Here is a 6,811-nt window from a genome sequence, read left to right as displayed (position 1 = left end):
GTTCGTGTGGTTGTTCGTGTTGTTGTCGTTGTGCATGTTTTTAGTTGTGTTTGAGCGGTTGTACAGTGTGTAGTTGTGTCGGTGCACATTTTGTGATGTATATTTCAGTGGCTGTTAACATTGACAGTACTGTACATCTAACAATATAATTACTGATTATAACATCAACTTCACATTTACTCTATCATAAACTTTGATCACCTTTCCAACACGGTTAAAACAAATGTAGGATACCTTAAAATATCATAATAAAGTCTGTTCTATAACGCCGTGTGTTTTCATCATGCGAAATGGATATAACGCGATAATGTATTTGGGAACGCATTTTTTATAACGTAGATGCAACTTGGATATAACGCGATCGAGCGAACAGAACTACGTTGGACGAGTAACCCAGCATCACACAAGGCATTGGGATGCTGGTGGATGCTTCTAGATGCTACCCACGTGCCTTAGTCTTTGTTTAGCCTGCATACGCATCTCTCGTCTCATCGCAGACTGTGCTTTACCCCATATTACATGATTTATTATAACGCAATATCTCCATAACGGGACGTCCTTCAGTAACGCAACTACCACCGCATTTGAAGGGCAACAGACTGCATGAACACCATTGCTGTTGTTGCTGGTACTAAATGCCCGGGTTAACGTCACGGAGGCGGATGCCACCCACATCATAAACGAGGAGCCCACCTCATCGCACATAGGGTTCGCTCCTCTCCCTGACCAGAGAAGAGGACCTGCTGTTGCTACGTCCAAAAAAATTGGTGCCAATGATCACCGTCGCGATGCACATGAATACGGTACTCCGAGCTTTGTACCACAGCAGCTGCAACAACAGCAGCTGCAACAACAACAGCAGCAGCGGCTACAACAACAGCAGCAAGATGGCGGCGGTGTGTGCGGCCGCGTGTGCGTTGTGCTGCATGGGTGTGGGCTGTGCGTGAAAGTGGGTGAGGGTGAGCTGCTTGTGAGTGAGCTGTGTGTGTGTTTAAATTTAGTGTTTTAAAGATGTCAATTCTCCTGCTGTGTATCTTACTACTGTCCCTCCCGGCCATATCTAGTGCCACACTCAACTCTACAAACGGCTACCCGCGTTACTTCGAGTCAATACTTATTGCTAAATTTGCCACTACACCTGCTAATGAAACAACTTATAGACACTTATACACTCCATCATTGTATCCTTTTAAACCCTATCTTTGTCCATTACTTCACCAGCACTCCTTCCAAACTTCATTCTGCTCTTAAAAATAACACCATCTGCGAGCTGCTGCTATTCGTCCAAGGTTCGTCGCTCTTCATCCTGTCACAGAAAATACCTGTGCAAACTATTAATTCTACTTTTCTTATTTCTGGGTGGTATTGAGCTTCATCCTGGCCCAAATGTAAAGAACTCATACAATTCTGTAGATTTTTCTGGCAGAAAAGGTGTTGGTGTTCTACATGTCAACATCAGAGGGCTTATAATTAAATTTAGTCAACTAAAACTAGAAGTAGCAAATCTTGACCCGGACATTTTTTGCCTAACAGAAACATTTCTCACTCCTGCCGTCAATGATTTGCAGATTACGATTGACAACTACAACCTTTTTCGGCTTGACCGAGGATCTAAAGGAGGTGGAATTGCCATCTATGTCTCCTGAGATGTGTGCAAACCTGGTGGCCAACTACAAAAAACGTCTGACCTCTGTGATTGCCAACAAGGGTTTTACCACCAAGTACTAAGTCATGTTTTGCAGAGGGGTCAAATACTTATTTCCCTCATTAAAATTCAAATCAATGTATAACATTTTTGTCATGCGTTTTTCTGGATTTTGTTCTTGTTATTCTGTCTCTCACTGTTCAAATAAACCTACCATTAAAATTATAGACTGATCATTTCTTTGTCAGTGGGCAAACGTACAAAATCAGCAGGGGATCAAATACTTTTTTCCCTCACTGTATATGTGTGAATATGTGTGCGTAGCAGTGGGAGTGTAGGTATAGTGGTAGTGTATGTGTGTGGTAGTGTGTGTGTATATAGTCCGGCAAAACAACCCCCTACCTCCTCGCGGTGCCGGACGGGCAACTCTGTCGTGGACAGTGCTGTGGGGGGAGGGCCAATGCCGATTGGCCTCACCCATCATGGGGTCTGTGACCACAACAGTGGCTAAACAGGGGCTCTGGACCAGTGTGAGGGGCTGGTTACCCCTCCACCTTCAATTAGTTACCACTAAACCACGACTTAAATATGTAACTAATAAGCTTGTGCCGGAGGCCCCGGGGGGACAGGCATCTATGACGTCTCCTGGTCAAACCCCAATTGGCGGAGCCAGGAGATTGAATCTTTACCCTCAGGGCTCCTCCAGAAACAACGAAAATCCACTTCGTGTGGCCACGTGGAATGTCCAAACGCTCACTGCGGAGGAGAGGCTGTCACTCCTCTGCCGGGAGCTGGACCGGTACCGCCTGGATCTCTGTGGCATTCAGGAGGTCCGGTGGACCGGTTCTAGCTCCTGCCACCATGAGGGGTGGACAGTCCTCTACTCGGGGCAGGAGACTGCCAAACAACAGGCCGTGGCTCTTCTTCTGAGAGCGTGGCGGTGAGGTGTGGGAAGCTGTAAGCCCCAGGCTACTTTGGGCTCGCCTTCCCATCAACCGGAGGCGAGGAGTGGTGGTCGTGGGTTACTTATGCCCCCACCGAAGACGAACATCCGTGGAGGAATGCAGTCAAAGCCGATGAGTCAGATGCCTTCTATGACCTCCTGTCACAGGTGCTGGCTAAAGTCACCAAACGGGAAAGTCATCTTGTTGGGCGACTTCAATGCCCGAGTTGGTTATGATGCTGGCACCTGGTCTGGAGTGATTGGAGGGCATGGGCCAGATCAGCTCAATAACAACGATAGGAGGCTGCTAGATTTTTGTGCAGCCCATGGGCTTGTAATTACCAACACGCTCTTCCGGCATCGGCGCATCCACACATCATGGTTGCATGCCGGGTCCAAGCAAGAACATCTGCTGGACTACATAGTGAGGGACCAGCAGATGCGAGCCCATGTCCTTGACACTAGGACCTACCGTGGAGCTGATCTGCCCTCTGACCATCGACTCGTCATCTGTAATATGCCATTCTTCCACTCTGGTGATGGGTGTACACCCAGGACCCCATTCCAACCTAAAGTGGCTTGGTCTCAGTTAGCTGATGAAAGTTCCAAGCGAGAATGTCAATCGCTTGCAGCTGGGGTTGGCATCATCCCCCACTCCTCCTGATGTCGAGGGTAAATGGGCGAGGTTTAGGACTGTGACTCATGCAGCCGCAATGGCTGTTTTGGGTACGCGGTCTAGACCTCCCCAGAGACCCTGGCTGACAGAGGAGGTGTTCAGGATAGTTGAGAAAAAGCGACAGGCCCACTCTAATCGGCTACAGAATCTCACGTCAGAGAATGAAGAGGCTTACCGCAGCCTTCGCTCGGAGGTTCGGAGAGCCGTAAGGCGCTGCAAGGATGGGTGGTGGTCATGGGTTGCTGAGGAGATGGAGTCTGCCTCAGTGGCCCGTGATCACAAATCACTATATAACTCCATCAAAAAAGTAACCTGCAGCGCCACACCTATTACCATCATTAGGGGAAAAATGGTGATCCAATCTCTGACCCCCAGGAACAGGTTTGCAGATTTGCTGAGCATTTCTGAGGTCCTGGGGGAGGGGAAATCCCTCAGCCAGGAAAACATCTTGGCACAAAGTGGAGATGACCCTGCTGAGGCTGCGGTGCCTCAAATATTGGAATAAGTCACCCCCTGTGAGTGGCTGGCTGAGGTGCCATCTGTTGAGGAAGTACTGAAGGCGATCCAGAGTCTGAGACCAGGAAAGGCACCTGGCAGAGATGATCTCCCAAGCAAAATGCTGAGGGAGGGTGGCGTTTGTGCACATACTGCCCTATATGACATCATAACAACAGTCTTGACCACTGTACGGGTTCCGCAGAATTGGAAGGATGCCCTGGTGGTCCCCCTCTTTAAGAAGGGGGACCACACAGACTGTAACAACTATAGGGGCATCTCACTCCTCAGTGTGCCGGGAAAGGTCCTGGCAAGGATTATTCAACATCACCTTGCTCGGCACGCTGAGGACCGGCTTGCGGGAGCCCTAATGGGGTTTCAGGAAAGGGCGGTCCTGCACAGATGCCATATTTTGTCCGTCTGCTACAGCAGAGGTGTAGGGAATTCCAACAAGACCTACATCTCTGCTTGATTGACCTGGTCAAGGCCTATGATACCATCAGTAGGTACTGGGCACTGGGTTTTCTGCTCATGATCATTAAGGACCTTCATGATGGTGAGCGGGACCAGGTAAAACTACGTGGCTGGGAGTCAGAGCCATTCCCTGTACACCTTGGAGTGCGGCAGGGATGTCCTCTGGCTCCCACATCATTTAACATATAATTTGACCACCTCGTTCGTGAAACTTTCAATAGCTGTACCGGGGGAATTTCCATTTGGTACAGACAATGGGAGGCTGATCGATTCCCGGGTGCAATCAAGGGATGGCTCCCGATTGGTCAACCACGTTATGTATGCCGATGATTTGGTAATAGCTGCTCATTCAGTGGAGGAGTTGGAGACGCTGCTGCTGAGACTGGAGCGAGACACTAAGAGGTGGGGTCTTACCATCAGCCCTACCAAAACTAAGCACCTGCCTGGGTATTTTGTACCATCGGACACTCCACCCACACAACTCCCAATCGGTGATGGGGCAGTTATGGAAAGAGTGGAAAGTTTCCCATACCTGGGCAGTGTGCTTATGACCGGCTCCAGTTTAACAGCAGAGGTCTTCACTCTGAATCAGTCGAGCGGCAATATCTTTTCATCGGTTGCGTAACGCTGTGTGGAAGCTACCTGGTCTGTCGCTCCACACGAAGCTTCAGGTCTTCTCGGCCACAGTCATTCCCTCCCTTCGCTACGCTTGCGAAATGTGAACCCCCCTAATGGAGCATCTTCGCCGGTTAGAAAAAATTAGGCTGGCCTGCCTACGATCCATCCTGGGTTTAACCAGGCTGGATTGTGTGAGGAGCTCACAAATCCTTGAAAGATCTGGGCAAAGTCCCATCGGTGAGCTCCTCCGGTAGGCAAGGCTGCGTTGGCTGGGTCATGTAGCCCGCATGCCCAGCCACCACATGCCGAAACAGCTTTTGTTCGGCCGGATCGAGGGGGCTAAACGGGCACGGCACGGGCTAGAGAAGAAATTGAGTGATGTGGTACAGGAGGACGTGGAGCTGAGTGGACTTGCCGATGACTGGTACCAGCGGTGTCAAGATCGGCCTCTGTGGAGGAGGCTCGTGAAGGACGCTACTGGGCAGTTGGAGGCAGTCATCCTCCAGCGCTGGGTGGCTAAAGCACAGCAAGTTGGCATAGTATGGGGCACAGGTGGTGCATCAGCCAGTCATCTCAGTCATCTCAGTCAGTCGACCCGTGGCACCTGGGTCTGTCCCGTGACCTCCTGCCAGCGGGCGTTCGACAATTCACGTGGCCTCAAGGTGCTCATGGCCTGGCACAAGCGTCGTGGTGACGTCACCGCCACTTAGTGGCGAATGGTGGTTGTTGTTGTGTGAGCGGTAGTGTAAGTCCAGTATAGTGGTAGTGTGTGTGTAGCAGTGGGAGTGTAAGTATAGTGGGAGTGTGTGTGTAGCAGTGGTAGTGTAAGTATAGTGGTCGTGTGTGTGTGGGGGAGCGGTAGTGTAGGTATAGTGGTAGTTTGTGTGTAGCAGTGGTAGTGTGTGTGGGGGAGCGGTAGTGTAGCGGTGAGCGTTCCACGCTACAAACCCGGCGACCCGGGTTCGATTCCCGATCACGGCTAACACCAGTGACGAATATCTGAACTGGCCCTGGGCCTCCCTAGGTTGTCTCAGCTTCAAATGAGTACCGGGTGCAGTGTGTAAACATCGCCACTGGGAAGACAAAGGTGACCGGGCGTGGTGCTGGCCACCCACTCCCTCATGTACTGTTCCGGCCTTCATAGGTGCTCGCTAACAGCACTTGCCCCAATAGTCTGTTTAGGCTACAAAAATATCTTTGTTGTAATATTAATAAACTCAAATTCCCTCCCCCCTCAACTACGGTGCTGTAGGCGGTAGAGCGAGATGTCTCACAATCGGAAGGTTGCAAGTTCAATTCCTGGGGAGCTGAATCATCTCATCACCACTCCAGGGTAGATAAAATCGGTACTGGTTTGTAGTAAAGTCAACAGTGGTTGTCCAATGGACAGACTCACCCCTGTCATGGGAATGTGGATTTTCCACCACCGGCTCTGGGTTCAAATCTCATTTGAGGAGGAACTACCTCAAAATAATGATTGTCAAACAGAACTTGTCCTCAACACGATCATCGGCCCTGAATTCTGATACCGATGCCTACCTTATCTTAAACTCTATGTGGAAAATACAATCCATCTAGTTGGTTATTTCCGGTTGCCGAACGAATACATTGCACTCATTACACACAAAGTGCTTGCCACAAGTGAACCACAGCACCTCGCTGATCTCATCAAGCAGCATAAACCATCACGCGGCTTTTGGCTTAGCCATCAAACAAAGAGGATGGTCACCGCATCACACGCTTTCAGATGCGCTTCTGCAGCTGTCTAGAACGCTCTTGCTTCCAATATTAGGAAGTCGCTGGAGTTGTGTGCACGTTTAAATCTAAACACAAAAATCAGTTCCAAAGAAATTAGTTCAAGACTCCTGAGGAAGAGTATCTCAATATAGATTATTTAAAAGTACGTAGGGCCGGTGGATTTTCTCTCATTCAAAATTAGTTTTTTTTTGGGTTAGATCGC

Source organism: Lethenteron reissneri, chromosome 44 (genome assembly GCF_015708825.2).
Source record: "Lethenteron reissneri isolate LAM-NWPU_2019-01 chromosome 44, ASM1570882v1, whole genome shotgun sequence".
In the NCBI taxonomy this organism is placed as follows: domain Eukaryota; kingdom Metazoa; phylum Chordata; class Hyperoartia; order Petromyzontiformes; family Petromyzontidae; genus Lethenteron; species Lethenteron reissneri.
The sequence above is the reverse complement of the archived record's forward strand: the minus strand, read 5'-3'. Positions refer to the sequence as shown.